The sequence below is a fragment of the Rattus norvegicus genome, chromosome X (assembly GCF_036323735.1).
Source record: "Rattus norvegicus strain BN/NHsdMcwi chromosome X, GRCr8, whole genome shotgun sequence".
NCBI lineage: Eukaryota > Metazoa > Chordata > Mammalia > Rodentia > Muridae > Rattus > Rattus norvegicus.
Window position 1 is genome coordinate 57,488,294 of NC_086039.1, and position 18,067 is coordinate 57,506,360.

An 18,067-nucleotide genomic window follows, 5' to 3' on the forward strand; every position below is an offset into this window, starting at 1 on the left:
GTGCCTACACACCTGAGAGCAGAGCACTCTGTTCCCAGATCCAGCTGAAAGAAAGCAGGCATACAGGAGTGGTGACACACAAGCCAAGTCATTGTCAGAGACAGCAAGACAAGCTAATACCAGAGACAATCTGATGGTGTGAGGCTAGCACAGGAACCTAAGCAGGAGAAACCAAGAATAAGTGGCATCATCAGAGCCCAATTCTCTCACCAAAGCAAATACTGGATATCCAAACACACAGGAAAAGCAAGATTTTGATTTAAAATTACTTTTATGCTGATGATGGAGAACTTCACAAAGAACATAAATAACTCTCCTAGAGAAATACAGAACAATACAGGTAAACAAATAGAAACCCTTAAAGAGGAAAGACAAAAATCCCTTAAAGTATCCTTCAAAGAATTACAGGAAAATACAACCAAACATGTGAAGGAAATAGACAAAAACTGTAAACAAAGGGGTCCGGGGGTACCTGGAAGAGAATGAGGGACAAGGGGCTCGAAGAAGGACGCCAAGACAAGAGTCTGATCAAGGCGACAATTTTATTTTTCCCCAAGGCTGAATTTATACCATAACATGGGTAACAGAGGGAGGGGGGAGTATGAAACATTTACGCAGGCCAAGGACACAATATTCATGTGGTCAGGGAGTAGGCTGATATTGACAGGTTGTCAGAAAGGTCACAGGTTTGTAATATCTATTAGTCAGCAGGATGTTGGTTTTAGCTTTATCATATCATTCATCCTGACCAGCAGATTTGCATTAGTCTTCTGCAGCTGATTCTAACCATAATAATAACATCAACAATGGAGGGCTTCAAGGGCGTCACTCCAAACAAAAAACATCTAGGATTTAAAAATGGAAATAGAAACAAGAAAGAAAGCACAAAGGGAGATAACACTGGAGATAGAAAACCTAGGGAAGTGATCAGGAGTCTTAGACACAAGCATCACCAGCAAAATACAAGATAGAAGAGAGAATTTCAGGGGTAGAAGATACTATAGAAAACATTGACACAACCATCAAAGATAATGTAAAATGCAGAAAGCTCCTAGCACAAAATAGTCAGAAAAGGCAGTACAAAATGAGATCAAACCTAAGGATAATAGTTATAGAAGAGAGTCAAGACTCCCAATTTTATGGGCCAGTAAATACCTTCAACAAAATTATAGAAGAAAACTTTCCAAACCTAAAGTAAGAGATGCCCATAAACATACAAGAAATCTACACAATTCCAAATAGATTGGACCAGAAAAGAAATTTCTCCCACCACAAGAATTTTAAAAGCAGTAAGGGGAAACGGTCAAATACATTCTGAAGGCAGATCTATGAGAAATCCACCAGACTTCTCAGCAGACTATGAAAGCCAGAAGATCATAGGAAGATGTCATATAGACCCTAAGAGAACACAAATGTCAGCCAGGTTACTATATTCAGCAAAACCCTCAATTAATGTAGATGGAGAAACCAAGATATTCCATGACAAAACCAAAGTTACACAATATCTCTATACAAATCCAGCCCTACAAAGGAGAATAGATGGAAAACTTCACCAGTAGGAGGGAAATTTCACACCCCCCAAAAAAATCAAGAAAGTTTCTTGCATGGAAACCAAAAAAGACATACACACAAACATAATTCCACACGTTGAACCAGCACTATTTGTTGTAAATGCTCTTTTGGATGGCTTTAGCTCCTTTGTCAAAGATCAAGTGGCCATAGGTGTGTGGGTTCATTTCTGGGTCTTCAGTTCTATTCCATCTATTTACCTGCATTTCTCTGTAACAATACCATACAGTTTTTTTTTTTTAATCACTATTGCTCTGTAATACAGCTTGAGGTCAGGGATGGTACTTCTCCCAGAAATTCTTTTATTGTTAAGGATAGTTTTTGCTTTTCTGAGTTTTATGATATTAGATATGAATTTGAAAATTGGTCTTTTTCACTCTACGAAGACTTGAGTTGGAATTTTGATGAAGATTGCATTGATTCTGTAGATTGCTTTTGGCAAGATGGTAATTTTTACAATATTAATCCTGCCAATCCATGAGCATGGGAGATCTTTCCAGCTTCTGAGAACTTCAATTTCTTTCTTCAGAAACTTGAAGTTCTTGTCATACAGATCTTTCACTGGCTTGGTTAGAGTCTCGCCAAGGTATTTTATGTTGTGATTATTATAAATGGTGCCATTTCCCTAATTTCTTTTTCAGTCTGTTTATCCTTTGAGTAGAGAAATGTTACTGATTTGTTTGAGTTAATTTTATAGTCAGCCACTTTGCTGAAGGTGTTTATCAGGCTTAGCAAAAAGTTCTCTGGTGGAACTCTTTTGGTCACCTAGTATACTATCATGTCATCTGCAAATAGTGATATCTTGACTTCTTCCTTTCCAATTTATATCCCTTTCACCTCCTTTTGTTGTCTAGCTGCTCTGGCTAGGACATTGAGAACTATATTGAATAAGAAGGAGATAGTGGGCAGATTTGCCTAGTCCCTGATTTTAGTGGGATTGCTTAAAGTTTCTCTTCATTTAGCTTGATGATACTTCTCTTCATTTAGCTTGATACTGGTTTGCTGTATATTACTTTTACTATGTTTAAGTATGGGACTTGAATTCCTGATCTTTTCAGGACTTTTACCATGAAGGGGTTTTGAATTTTGTCAAAGGATTTCTCAGCATCTAATGAAATGATCATGTGTGATTTTTTCTGAGTGTGTTTATACAGTGGATTACCCTGATGGATTGCCCTTTATTGAACCATCCCTGCAACCAAAGGTTGAAGCCAACTTGATCATGATGGGTGATCACTTTGATGTGTTCTTGGATTCACTTTGTGAGAATTTTTTTGTGCATTTTTGTATAGATATGCATAATAGAAACTGGTCCAAAGTTCTCTTTCTTTGTTGTGTCTTTGCGTGGTTTATGTATAAACATAATTGTGGTTTCATGGAAGGGTTTGTGTTGTGTTCTTTCTGTTTCAATTTTGTGGAATAGTTTGGACAGTATTGGTATTAGGTCTTCTATGAAGGTCTGATAGATTTTCCACTAAACCTATCTGGTTTTGGGCTTTTTTTTTTTTCTATATAAGATTTGGGACAGTTTGGTTGTTTTTTTCTGATCCTGACTTAAATTTGGTACTTGGTATTTGCATAAAATCTTGTCCATTTCATCCAAATTTTCTGTTTTGTTGAACATAGGATTTTGAAGAGGGATCTGATTATTTTTTGAAGTTCCTTAGATTCTGTTGTTATATCTCCCTTTTCTTTACTGATTTTGATAATTTGGATACTCTGTGCACTCTGTTTAGTATGGATAAAAGTTTATCTCTCTTGTTTTGTTTATCTCCTGGTTTTGTTCATTCTTGGTTCAGTTCTTTTTATTTCTACTTGGTTAACTTCAGGCCTGAAATTGATTAGTTTTTGCACTCTACTCATCTTCGGTATATTTGCTTCTTTTTGTTCTAAAGCTTTTAGGTGTGGTGTCAATCTCTTTCCAGTTTGCTTTTGGAGGCACTCAGAGCTATATATTTTCCTCTTAGCACTGATTTCATTGTTTCCTATAAATCTCTGTATGTTGTGCCTTCATTTTCACTAAGTTTTAAAAGTCTTTAATTTCTTTCTTTATTTCTTCTTTGACAAAGTCATCACTGTTCAGCTTCCATGTATATGCAGGCTTTCTGTTGTTTTTGTTGTTATTGAAGACCAGCCTTTGTCTGTTGTGATCTGATAGGAAGCATGGGATTATTTTAAATCTTCTTTTATCTGTTTAGGCCTCTTTTTTGTTCAATTATATGGTCAGTTTTGGAGAGGGCACCATGAGAACAAGGTATTTTCTTTTGTTTTAGGATTAAATGTTTATAGATATTTGTTAAATCCATTTGGTTTATAACTTCGGTTTTTCTGTCTCTGTTTAGCTTCTGTTTCCATGATCAGTCAATTTATGAGAGTTAGATGTTACAATATCCCACTACTATGGTATGAGGTGCAATATGTGCTTTGAGTTTTAGTAAGGTTTCTTTTATGAATGTAGGTGCCCTTTTTTTGGAGAATTAATATTTGGTTTTGAGAGTTCATCTTGGTGGATTTTTCCTTTGATGAGTATGAAATGTCCTTCCTTGTCTTTTTTAAAAGTTTTTGGTTAAAAGTCAATTTTATTTGATATCAGAATAGCTACTCCAGCTTGTTTCTTGGGACCATTTGCTTGGAAAACTGTTTTCCAGCCTTTTACTCTGAGGAAGTTTCTGTCTTTGTCACTGGGGTGTCTTTCCTGTATACAGCAAAATGCTGAGTTCTTTTTATATATTGAATCTGTTAGTCTATGTCTTTTTAAATTGATTCCATTGGAATTAGGAATATTAGGAATCAATGATTATTTCCTCCTATTATTTTTGTTTTTAGAGATGGAGTTATGCTTGTGTTTCTATATTCTTTGGGGTGTTTTGCAGGAAAATTACTTTTTTCTCCTCTTTTAGGGTATAGTATTTCGCCTTCCATTGGAGTTTTCCATCTATTATCCTTTTTAGGACTGGATTTGTGGAACAATATTGTGTAAATTTGGTTTTATCGTGGAATATTTTTGTTTCTCCATCTATGGTAATTGAGAGTTTTGCTGAACAGAGTAGTCTGGGCTGGCCTTTATGTTGTCTTTGGGTTTGTATGATATCTTTCCAGTATCTTCTGGCTTTCATAATCTGGGGTGAGAAATCTGGTGTAATTCTGATAGGTCTACCGTTATATGTTACTTGACCTTTTTTCCCTTACTGCTTTTAATATTCTTTCATTATTTTGTGCATTTGATGTTTTGAATATTTTGTGATGGGAGAATTTTCTTTTTTGGTCAAATCTATTAGGAGTTCTGTAGGCTTTGTGTATGTTTATTAGCATCACCTTCTTTAGGTTTGGGAAGTTTTCTTCTATAATTTTGTTGAAGATATTTACTGGCTCTTTATGTTGGAGATTTTGCTCTCTTGTATACTTATCATCCTTAGGTTTGATCTTCTCATTGTGTCCTTGATTTCCTGGATATTTTGGCTTATGATCCTTTTATGTTTTACATTTTCTTTAATGGTTGTATGAATGTTTTCTATTGTTTGTTCTCTTCCTGAGATTCTCTCTTCTATCTCTTATATTCTTTTAGTGATGCTTACATCTATAACTCCTGATCTCTTTCCTATGTTTTCTCTCTCCAGGGTTGTCTCCCTTTGTGATTTTTTTTTATCGTTTGTCTTTCCATTTAGATCCTAGATTGTTTTGTTCAATTCCTTCTCCTGTTTGGTTGGGTTTTCCTATAATTCTTTAAGGGATTTTTGTGTTTCCTCTTTAAGGGCCACTACTTTTTTTTTAACCAGTGTTGTCCTGTATTTCTTTAAGGGAATTATTTATGTCCCTCTTAAAGTCCTTTACCACCATAATGAGATGTGATTTTAAATCTACGTCTTGCTTTTCCAGTGTGTTGGAATATCCAGTATTTTCTTTAATGGGGAACTGGGCTCTGATGATAGAAAGTAGTCTTGGTTTTTGTTCCTTAGATTCTTCCTGTGCTTGCCTCTAGCTATCTGGTTATCTCTACTCTTAGGTGGTCAGCTGTCTCTGACAGTGGCTTGACCCTCCTGTAAGCAACAGCTTTCTTGCAGGGGATCTGGATACAAAGAGCTGTGTCACAGCATCAGTTCCTACTGCAGGCAGAACCTGGAAGTATCCTGTCCCAGATGGCTCCTAGGTTCCTGTGTCCTGAGGACTCTAGGCTCTTCCCTCAAAGTAGAAGTGGTGGTCTTACCTCTGCTCTTAGATGTGTCAGAACTCCTGGAGACTGGTTTTCTGCTCTGGAAGCCAGACCAGACCAGAAGCATCCTGTTCCTGAATTCTCCTAAGATCCTGTGTCCAGAGGACTCTAGGGGGGTTCGTCTTGGGCCAAAAATGTGAGAAGTAGTGTTGGTCTCTCTGTGTTCTCAGGATTTTTCATACTTCTGAGAGTCCAGCTCTCTCCTCTATGGGATCTGGGTACAAAGAACTGTGGGACCATGTCAGATCAGGTCACAGGCAGAAACCTGATGGATCCTGTCTCAGACTGCTTCTGGGTTCCTGTGTCCTGAGGGTTCCATGTGGTCCTTTGAAGCAGACCTAGTGGTCTTTTCTCTGCTCTCAGGTATGCCAGCACTCTTAGATCCTGGTTTTCATTTCTTTGCATAGGCAGAGACCATTTACTAAGCAATTTTATTCTCTTCTCTGGTTCTGCTGTTTTTGCTATATCTCTGTTCATGATTACTTGTCCTCTATATCACTGCTCATGACTCTAAGTTTATCTCTTCCAAATTTGGTCTCTATATTTTAACACATGCATTTTACATGGCATTTCTTGGTTTTGTGATTATTTAAAATGCAATTCCATCTAATATGTTGGGCTCTGATACAGTAATCTTGTGCAGCCAATATTGGTAACCACAGAACAAAATGAAAAATAAATGCAAAATATCCCCTTCAGAGGCTGAAATACCAGAGTGAAGCAATGTGCAGAGAGAGGATCCAATATTCTCTAGGTCCCTTTTCTTTTTCTGACACCTGCAACTTCTTAGAACTGGGAATTATGCCATGAATTTTGTCAGAGGCTTCAGTCAAGAGGCAAAGAAGGCAACCTGGAGCTTGGCAATCTCTTGGGACTTGCAAAACAAAGATTGGAGGTTGAGACTGATAAGGCAGCCAAGATGTACTCCTCTGAGATTATAGTAAAAAGGGAAACACATCTGTGATTCACACTATTTGGAAGTATTGCCCTTGGGATATTTGTCCAAATTTCATGAGCATCCATAAAACTAAGCAGAATGTTATATGCTTAAACTTCCTATTCATGAAAAATGAGCTGTCTATAAACTAATAAATCAAAGCAGCAGTAATGCTACTTTTCACATGATTCTCATTACTTGGGAAAGGTTTCCAAGGGCCATGCTCTTGATCTCCTCAGCTGAGTTATGTTATAACTTAGGGTTGGAAACATAAAGAGACTCCTGTTCTCCACTTAAATGTTTGGAGATGTTGGTTGATGCTGTTTACTAGTTTGGAACATTACATTAAATACTTTTTTCTATGGTTATTCTGTGAGAGAGTGACTGGTTACTTTGCAGCATGATAGCTTACTTCCAAGTTAAAATATCACAAAAGTGTCATATAAAAGAAGTCCTATTTCTTTTAGGTCTTAATTATAGGAATGACATATATTTGTTCCCACAATAGGAAAAGGTCAACTTAAATTTGAATGAAAGTTACACTTCTTCATGTTATTATTAAATTGTCAGGAAAATCCAGGGAGTATAATATATAGTACAACTGTCCTTTCAATCTGTACCATTTTAAGAAAAACACAACAATATTCTTATCAATATTGTAATTCCAAGAGGACAATATTCAAAAAATATACATTTTGGGTATGAGGGAGATGGCTCAGAGGCTAAAGTGCCTGCAGTTCAAGAATGGGGTTAGAGAGATGCCTTAGTAGTAAAGAGGCATTCCTGCTCTTCCAGAGGATCAGAGTTTGATTCAGCAACTACGTATTTTCTTACAACCATCTATAACTCTATTTATGGGGAATCTGATACTTCCTTCTGGTCTCTGTGGCCCCCAGGCACATACATGGTATACAGAAATAGATGCAAGCAATACAAATATATACAAAAAACAAACAAAAATATAAAAAATAACCAGAACCTGAGTATGGATATAAACATCCAGAGAAAATCAAGCTCTGGCAGTACATGCTTGAAATCCAGGTACTAGAGTGCTGGGGACTGGCAGATCATGAGTTCTTGTTTTATTGAGAGGCATCGTTGAAGAAAAATGAGGAAGAAAAGGGAGAAGAGGAGGAGTAGGAGGGGAAGAAGAAGGAGAATAATAAAAGTGAATAAGGGCACACCCGCGGATCCCGGCCTGCAGCAGCTCTCTGCTCCCAAACCCCGTGGGAGAGACCTCACCGCCTGATCAGGTGGGCACTCCTGAGGCTGCAGAGCGGAGGAGACCACCAACACTGCCCACCCCTGCCCACATCCCTGGCCCAAGAGGCAACTGTATAAGGCCTCTGGGTTCCCGTAGGGGAGGGCCCGAGAGCGGCAGGAACCCTGCCTGAGACACCGCTGGAACCTGAAGGAAACAGACCGAAAAACAATTCTCTGCACCCAAATCCCGTGGGAGGGAGAGCTGAACCTTCAGAGAGGCAGACACGCCTGTGTGACCAGAAGAGACTGCACTCTGTGCGCATCCAGACTCCAGAGGAAAACACCAAACGTCATCTGGAACCCTGGTGCACGGAGGCTCGCGGAAAGAGCAGCGCAGATCTTCCCGGTTGCTGCCACAGCTGAGAGGACTTAGGCAGTGCCCCACGAGCAAACTTGAGCCTTGGAACCACAGGTAGGACCAACATTTCCCCTGCAAGAAACCTGCCTGGTGAACTCAAGACACAGGCCCACAGGAACAGCTGAAGACCTGTAGAGAGGAAAAACTACACGCCCGAAAGCAGAACACTCTGTCCCCATAACTGGCTGAAAGAAAACAGGAAAACAGGTCTACAGCACTCCTGACACACAGGCTTATAGGACAGTCTAGCCACGGTCAGAAATAGCAGGACAAAGTAACACTAGAGATAATCTGATGGGGAGAGGCAAGCGCAGGAACCCAAGCAACAGAAACCAAGACTACATGGAATCATCGGAGCCCAATTCTCCCACCAAAGCAAACACGGAATATCCAAACACAACAGAAAAGCAAGATCTAGTTTCAAAATCATATTTGATCATGATGCTGGAGGACTTCAAGAAAGACATGAAGAACTCCCTTAGAGAACAAGTAGAAGCCTACAGAGAGGAATCGCAAAAATCCCTGAAAGAATTCCAGGAAAACACAATCAAACAGTTGAAGGAATTAAAAATGGAAATAGAAACAATCAAGAAAGAACACATGGAAACAACCTTGGACATAGAAAATCAAAAGAAAAGACAAGGAGCTGTAGATACAAGCTTCACCAACAGAATACAAGAGATGGAAGAGAGAATCTCGGGAGCAGAAGATTCCATAGAAATCATTGACTCAACTGTCAAAAATAATGTAAAGCAGAAAAAGCTACTGGTCCAAAACATACAGGAAATCCAGGACTCAATGAGAAGATCAAACTTAAGGATAATAGGTATAGAAGAGAGTGAAGACTCCCAGCTCAAAGGACCAGTAAATATCTTCAACAAAATCATAGAAGAAAACTTCCCTAACCTAAAAAAGAGATACCCATAGGCATACAAGAAGCCTACAGAACTCCAAATAGATTGGACCAGAAAAGAAACACCTCCCGTCACATAATTGTCAAAACACCAAACGCACAAAATAAAGAAAGAATAATAAAAGCCGTAAGCGAAAAAGGTCAAGTAACATATAAAGGCAGACCTATCAGAATCACACCAGACTTCTCGCCAGAAACTATGAAGGCCAGAAGATCCTGGACTGATGTCATACAGACCCTAAGAGAACACAAATGCCAGCCCAGGTTACTGTATCCTACAAAACTCTCAATTAACATAGATGGAGAAACCAAGATATTCCATGACAAAACCAAATTTACACAATATCTTTCTACAAATCCAGCACTACAAAGGATAATAAAGGGTAAAGCCCAACATAAGGAGGCAAGCTATACCCTAGAAGAAGCAAGAAACTAATTGTCTTGGCAACAAAACAAAGAGAAGAAAAGCACACAAACATAACCTCACATCCAAATATGAATATAACAGGAAGCAATAATCACTATTCCTTAATATCTCTCAACATCATTGGCCTCAACTCCCCAATAAAAAGACATAGATTAACAAACTGGATACGCAATGAGGACCCTGCATTCTGCTGCCTACAGGAAACATACCTCAGAGACAAAGACAGACACTACCTCAGAGTGAAAGGCTGGAAAACAACTTTCCAAGCAAATGGTCAGAAGAAGCAAGCTGGAGTAGCCATTCTAATATCAAATAAAATCAATTTTCAATTAAAAGTCATCAAAAAAGATAAGGAAGGACACTTCATATTCATCAAAGGAAAAATCCACCAAGATGAATTCTCAATCCTCATCTTCGGTTGGTTTATATACAAGTGTGCAGTTTCAAGGCTTGAAAGTAAAATGATGCTATCTGGTGCTGGATAGAGGAGCCTTATTTTTTATTATGGCAGCTTGCTATTTTTGTAACATGGTGATTTGGTTGAACACAATAAAATACAGTAGTAACTGATCTCCCCTTCTTCCTGGATGAGTGAGGAGATGATTAAATGTTGATGTCAGCATCCTTGAGCATATTCAGATGAGCTTCTGCTTCTGTTGAAAAGGATGCTGTGTTTGATTGTGGTCCGAAGCTTTGAAGCACTACTTGGCATCTCCTTCCTTGGAGGTCTCACTGTTTAAACATAACAGATTTGATAGCTTATTGGTAAGGTGAGGTCCAGCTTGTCTCCACTAGGTCATCTTCATGTGAATCCGGTGGTTATACGGTTTTGTTCTAGGGATATTTCATTTTTTTAATAACGGTTTTAGCTGACATTCATGGAGAGAATGAATCCTTAGAACTGTGCCACTAGTGAAAGGAAATCCTGTCTAGAGTATGTTTCTTTACAAAGCTGTGTCACACCATCCTTTGGGCCCTCTGCTGGAAAAGTAGAATCAAGTCTCAAATAATGCCTTTTAAATTGTATCCTCTAGTATTATAGATGTAGGACAGTACTGTATCATACTTCTGTGGATGTAAAATAGCTTGTACCTGCTTTATGATACGTAGTAGTGACCGTGCTTTATCAGAGCTGTTTTTAATGATGTTGCTCAGAATGTTTTCTTTCCAGATGATGATTGAGAAGCTAATTTAAAAAAAATGGTGCCAGGTACCACAAGAGTAACAGAACTGTGCTGTTTTCTCGGGTTTTGTTTTTTTACTTTTTTTTTTTAATGGAGTGTGCTGGATGTCTCTACAGTTTTGTTCAGATGACTGCAGAACCTGGAAAAGCTGTTGCTGCTGTTGATGCATAACACACTGCTATTATTGGTCTTTTTATATAAATATAAATATATATATATATATATATATATACAGATATATAATTTGAATTTTTTGAAACTTTAGCTGTGCTGTCAACTTTGGAAAAAAGTATCCCCGTTTACTGTGTTGAGTTGGCACTGTACAGAAATTAACAGCCATATTGGTCTAGAAATGTTGAACTTAAGTTTTTTCCATTTGTACAGGGGTAACACACTGTATTAAATATGTAAGGTCTTATCTACGTGGGTTTGATTACAAAAACTAATAAAAAAAAGTGAATAAGGAAGTAAGAGTAGGATGAGGAGGAAGAAGAAAAAGAGGAGGGTAAATAGAAAACACCTAATGTCAAACTCTTGCTTCTTCCATACACTCCTTGCATACATACATGCATGTATAAAACACACACACACACACACACACACACACACACACACACACACATGCACACACCAGAACTGATGACAGGAAATGCTGAAATAAAACTACGTTGAGGAGTGAAGGAGCTTAAGGAGCCTTCACTGGTATCAATGGGATGGGACACCCTTGATCCTCTGAAGGCTCTATGACACAGTGTTGGGGAATACTTGGGTACTGAGCCTGGAGTGGGTGGAGAGGGGGAATGAGATAGGGGGTTTATGGAGGGGAAACTTGGAAGGGAGGTAATATTGAAAATGTAAATAAATAAATAACTAATAAAAATTTTGAAAAAATTTGGAGAGCACTTCTAATAATTCTAGTACTTCATAATTTGGGAATCATGTAGGGTTACACATCACAAGCAACTAGAAAACACAAAGGTAGACACTAAGAAAGATTGAATCCTACTTTTGAATTACTCATACTCTGATTAGACTAATTAAATTTTGTTCTTTATCCCTGAAAATATGACTGACTTTTACAGAAAAGATACTATCTGACAGAACAATTATGTTTTAAGCATACAACATATTTGATCCCATTGTCATAAATTAATATAGTATTGAGGAATATCAAAATAAAAGTTTTATTAAATAGAACAGGATTAGGGAATTGTCATTAATATAAGCATATAGGCATATAATATAGGGAACAAAATAATGTGTTACCAATAATGTTTGATCAATTAAGAAAACAAGAAAAGAGGTAAATCATATTAAGTAAAGAGACATCAAATGAAATAGACCTAAATCCAAGAACATTAATAATTATATTATATTGAAAAGTATTTAATTCAAAAGGTCAACTTCATATTAAGAAAGCAAAAATTTAAATGCAATTTGCATAAAATTATGTGGTGAAACTTAAAAATGAAGCTGAATAAAAATAGACTGAAATATGAGAAAGATGTAGCTATATCAGAAAATAGTCAACAAAACAAGAACCATTAACAGATATAAAATGGGTCAATTCAGAATTCTAAAATGGGAAAGTTTTCAGTAAACACATACCCATCAAGATAGCCTCAAAAGGAAAACATTTTCTTGAACAGAAAAAAATAAGTAAAAATTAAAGATACTTGAATAACACTGAAAGAGGTACAGTGATCAAATGCTTTTCCTAGAAAAATATTGTTGCTTTTCCTCTTAGCTCACTTATATTTGGCTTGAGTTGAAAAGTGTTAGCTCATGGTGTAGAGGAATTTTATTCCAGCAACATGGCTCTTCTCACAAGAGATAATATCTAAAGACCTTCTAGGTCTAAGTGATCTGGCCAGAATGAAGACATTCTCTGGATTACAGTTTAATCAGGTTGGAATACAGACATGCTCTTATTACATGTCTTTAATCCCTAACAGTGAAGGTAAGGCTAGTTTGCAGAATGAAGTATCCATGTTTGAATGTGACTTCTAATGGAGGATCAGACATAATGCCAAATCAGAAAGTTCGACAAAATGAGTCAAATCCCATGGAAATGAGATATGGCCAACTCCCATAGGAAAAAGAGGCTACTTGAGAGCAGTGAGAGAGAGAGAGAGAAAGGTTGTGGTATGATGTGTGGTGTGTATGTATAGTAATTTTCCTGAGACAGTTACAGAAACAGAGAGAACAAGCTAGACACAAATTGAGAGAATGAGCCAGAGAATGAGAAGGATCCAGAAATTTTAGAACACATTGCCAGAGTTAGTATGAGGTTAGGCAAAGTAGTTCAATCAGAAGCTGAAAGAAGCCAAATTGCATTAGTCATCTTGGAACAATAAATTTTATGGAGGCTAGAAACTTCCATGCCCAGGCATATTTAGAAAAGAGAAGGGCTTTGGACTCAACCTAATCCCTGTAGTTTCATAACTTTTGTATGGCTTTCTTCACATCCCTTCATCTAAGGAACTAAAAGTGGCATACATCATGGACACCCTTAATTACGGATCTATTGAACATCATCATTTAGTTCATTAGAGTTTAGTCCTCTTAAACTACATACATGTTGTCTTAGTCAGGACTTCAATTCCTGCACAAAACATCATGACCAAGAAGCAAGTTGGGGAGGAAAGGGTTTTACTCAGCTTATTTCTCATTTCTTATTCATCTCCAAGATCTAAATAACTTGAAGAGCCCCACTGTCTTTATATCTTAAAAGTTCAATTCCTTTAAAATATCCAATATCTCTTAAAGATCAAAGTCTTTTTAAAGTTCAAAGTCTCTTAACTATGGACTCCATGAAAATATTTTCTTACTTCAAGAGGGAAAAATATCCAGGCACAGTCACAATCATGGGGGGAGGGTCGGGAGGGGAACACCCATAAGGAAGGGGAGGGGGGGAGGGGGATGTTTGCCCGGATACCGGGAAAGGGAATAACACTCGAAATGTATATAAGAAATACTCAAATTAATAAAAAAAATTCATATAAAAAAAAAACTCTAACTGTCCAATATCTGGAATCAACCAATGTGATCTTCTAGATTTCCAAGAGTTTGGGTCATTTCTTGAGCTCTGCCCTTTGTAGTACACACCTTGTCATCTAGGCTCCAGATGCTTGTACCCCACTGCTGCTGCTGCTTTTGGTGGTCATCTCATGGTACTGGTATCTCCAAAACACTAATGTCTTCTGCTGCAACTAGATATCACCAACAGCCTCTCACAAGTTCTCCTCATGGTGCCAAGTCTCAGCACTTTTGCATGAACCCTTCAGTCCTGGGACATTAATTGCAACTGACGCTGCACCTTCTTCACCAATGGCCTCCCATGGCCTCTCACAGTGCTCAGCCTCAGCTGGTCTTCATGACCCCTTCATGCCTTCAAAACCAGTACCACCTGGGTGACTCTTACATAATAACAAATCCAGCCATAGCACTAGGTACAACCTTGGCTTTCTCTGGAACACAGCCTCTTTGTGCTCTCAGAAAACACTTCCCAGCAGATTTTACATCAATGATGCTGGACTCTTTATAATCACCATTAATTTCTTAGCTCCCGCTGACCAGCATCAATAGTCCCAATAATACAAAGGTGTTGTTTTAGCCATTCTGGTATCATGTTAATCACAATTGATTCTTCATCCCTAGGTAACCAAAACCACAGAATCTCCACAATCAAAACAGCAACATCCCTGATAAGAGTCTTTAATCTTCCCTCTGAAACTTCACATGCCAGGCCTCCATCTTCTTCACTGTTCTCAACACCATCTTCCAAGCTCCTACAAAACATCCCTCAGAGCTTTAACATACCACTGGATATCCTCCTCAAAATATGGTCAGGTTGTGTCAGGAATACCCTTCTATGCTGGTACCAATTTGTCTTAGTCAGGGATTTTATTCCTGCATAAAACATCATGACCAACAGGCAAGTTGGGGAGAAAAGAGGTTATTCGGCTTACTTCCATGTAGCTGTTCATCACAAAAGGAAATCACAACTGGAACTCCAACAGGTCAGGAAGCAGGAACTGATGCAGAGGCATGGATGGATGTTACATACTGGCTTGCTTTCCCTGGCTTGCTGAGCTTGCTTTCTTATAGAACCCAAGAGTACCAGCCCAGTGATAGCACCACCTACAATGAGCTGGGTCCCCCCACCTTGAACACTAGTTGAGAAAATGCCTTACAGCTGGGTCTTGTGGAGGCATTTTCTTAACTAAGGCTCCTTTGTCTCTGATGACTTCAGCTTGTGTCAAGTGAACACACAAAACCAACCAGGACACATATTATAGAAATTTAGGATAAACTGGATTATGATTGAAATACTCTGTCTATTGTTTTTGCTCCTTTAAAATATTTACTCAAAAGGCATTTTATATTAAAGGTATATATATCACCTTTTAATATACACATTAGTTATAGAATGAATTTCTCAGTGAAATTTATTTACACATCCGTCATCACCCTTCTTATACAATGCGATATATTATGTAGCAAAAGAAGAAATCTCAAACACTGTTGATAAAAATGACTACTTTTGGAAACACATTGTAAGTATTGACTAAAACTCAGCATTTGAATTATCAGTAAGTCTAATTCTTTAGACTCTGCCCAATGGAGTAGCAAACACCATATTAAAATGAGACAAATTTCATAGCATACAATTTGTATATTTTTTCAAAATTACTCTTTATGTATGGGTGTTTTTGTCTGCAAATACATGTGTAGTATAGTATATACAAGCGGTGTCCACAGAGATGGGACACTCTATTACTAGAATTACAGATAGTGGTGAGCTGCCACAAGGAGGCTGAGAACCAAATTTGTTTCCTTTGGAAGAGCAACAAGTTCTCTTATCTGATGAGCAATCTTCCTAACCCAGTACTACTCTAAAGAAAGAAAAAACTGAAGAAATAAAAAAAAAAGTTATGAACGGTTAAGTATGGATAAATTGTGAAACATGCACGCTTTAGAAGAATAAAAGTCTTCAAAATCATAATGGAAGTTATTAAACATTGCCAGTATACTTTGCATTAGTTAACGTCCAGTTGGAACACAAAGGTAGGCTACTTACTTTAAATGAAATAGATTAAAACGAATAATCACTAACTTTCAAGCATTAAAGAAATATGAAAGACCAAAACTACATTAATATGTCAGAAAAGAGATAAGAGTAATATAAGAGAAATACTAACTTGCCATTCTTATGGATAGAATGAAAAATTCCAAAATGAACGAAGATGCAATGTTAGCATTTAGACCTTAAAGCTGTCAGGGAATTGAACAAAGCTGTGTAACAGTTAGAGATAGGGAACTAGGGATAGCAGTTGCAGATGCCAGGAAAGCAAAAGGCTCCCAAGACCCAACAAGGATGAGATTAGCTGAATTATCCAACAAAAGGGAGAGAGAACCTGTAGAGACCATATACAGAGGTTAGGCACAGTCCCCAGTTGAAGGATGGGGCCACTCAACCAATTCAAAATTATTAACCCAGAATTGCTCCTGTCTAAAGAGTGGAACAGAGACTGAAGCAAAGTCTTATCTACAGATAACTCCACCTAGGGATTCATCCAATTTGCAGACACCAAACAAAGACACTATTGCTGATGCCAAAAAGTGCTTGCTGAGAGGGGCCTGATATAACTGTCTTCTGAGAGATTCTGCCCGAGCCTGACCAATACAGATGCTGATGATTGCAGCAGACCAATAGACAGTGACCCCAATGGAGGAGTTAAGGAAATAATGAAGAAGCTGAAGGAATTCACAACTCCATAGGAAGAACAACATTATCAACCAATGAGACTACCCCAGAGCATCTAAGGACTAAACCAGCAACCAAAGAGTATACATGGAGGGAACACATACTTCCAGCTGCATATGTAGTAGAAAATGTCCTTTTCTAGCATCAATGGGAGAAGAGGCCCTTGTTTGTGTGGAAGCTTGATGCCCCACAGTAGGGGGATCCTAGGGCAGTTAAGTGGCAGTAGGTGAGTGATGAGTATCCTCAGAAGCAGGAGTGAGTGGAGATGGGGTAGGGAGTTTGCAGAGGAGAAAGTGAGAAAGGGAATAACATTTGAAATGCAAATAAATATAATAACAAACAAAATAAGTAAAAAACATAAAACAACAACAAAGAAGTTTAAAAGTGGATCCTCACAAAATAGTCCTTAGTTCAAACTCTTAACTTTTCTTCCCTTTCCATCTAATCTCTGTGTTCTGACCACACCCCTAATTTTTAAACATATTAAAAATGTATCACCTTTATTTGTCATGACCAAGGATCACAAGGCAGAGTGGCTTATGAGGTGCCTGAATCTTAATTTCAGAAGCAGAAACTTTCTTCCAAAGCAGTTAGGGGTCAAATTTTAGATGGTTCACAAATATGACTTTAATCCTCAAGAGACTGAATGATCAACATGAATGCTATCTCAGAAGTTCTGATACAATATCAAACTTCCAACACATTTCCAGTATCAGACCTAGATAAGGAGATTTATGATTATAGTGGATGACAAAAACTGGCTAAACTAAGATGAATACAGCACCTTCTACCTTATGGATTATAATGGTTACCATGGTGACTGTAACATTAATGAAGCAAATTTTATGACCCAGGATGTTTTCTATTGCTGTTGAAAATATATTTTCATTTATAGACACTAGTTCATTTAATAATAGCTGGGGGATGTAAAATAGTTTTCCAAACGAGTAATTATGGCTTAATTTAGACTATCAACATGAGGAGAAAAAAGTTTACTGTCATACACTATGATATTTTCAGCAGCATTTACTGGTAAATATAACTCATATTCATCCCCTTGCAACTTTGGTCAACTGAACTGAGACTCCAATAAAAATCTCTAAATTTTATAGAAAAAAGGAGGCCTTAGTTTTTAGGAAAGTATAATCTCCTTTCCTTTAATATTTTAGTTAAAGTACTAAAGAACCACACAATATTAAAAATGTCAATTAAAAAGCCATTGTCTATAGATCAGAAAATGTTTTTACTGTCAAAAATACTCACAACTGGAAATAATACAATTTCCTCACCTGGGGCACTTTCTGTAATAAAGGTAAGTCTTTGTGTATTTTCCATTAAAACTGAGTAAGCTATGTACATATTATTTTGATCTTTTTATTATTGGGTATTATTATTTACATTTCAAATATGACCCCTTTCCAGGTTTCCCATCCACA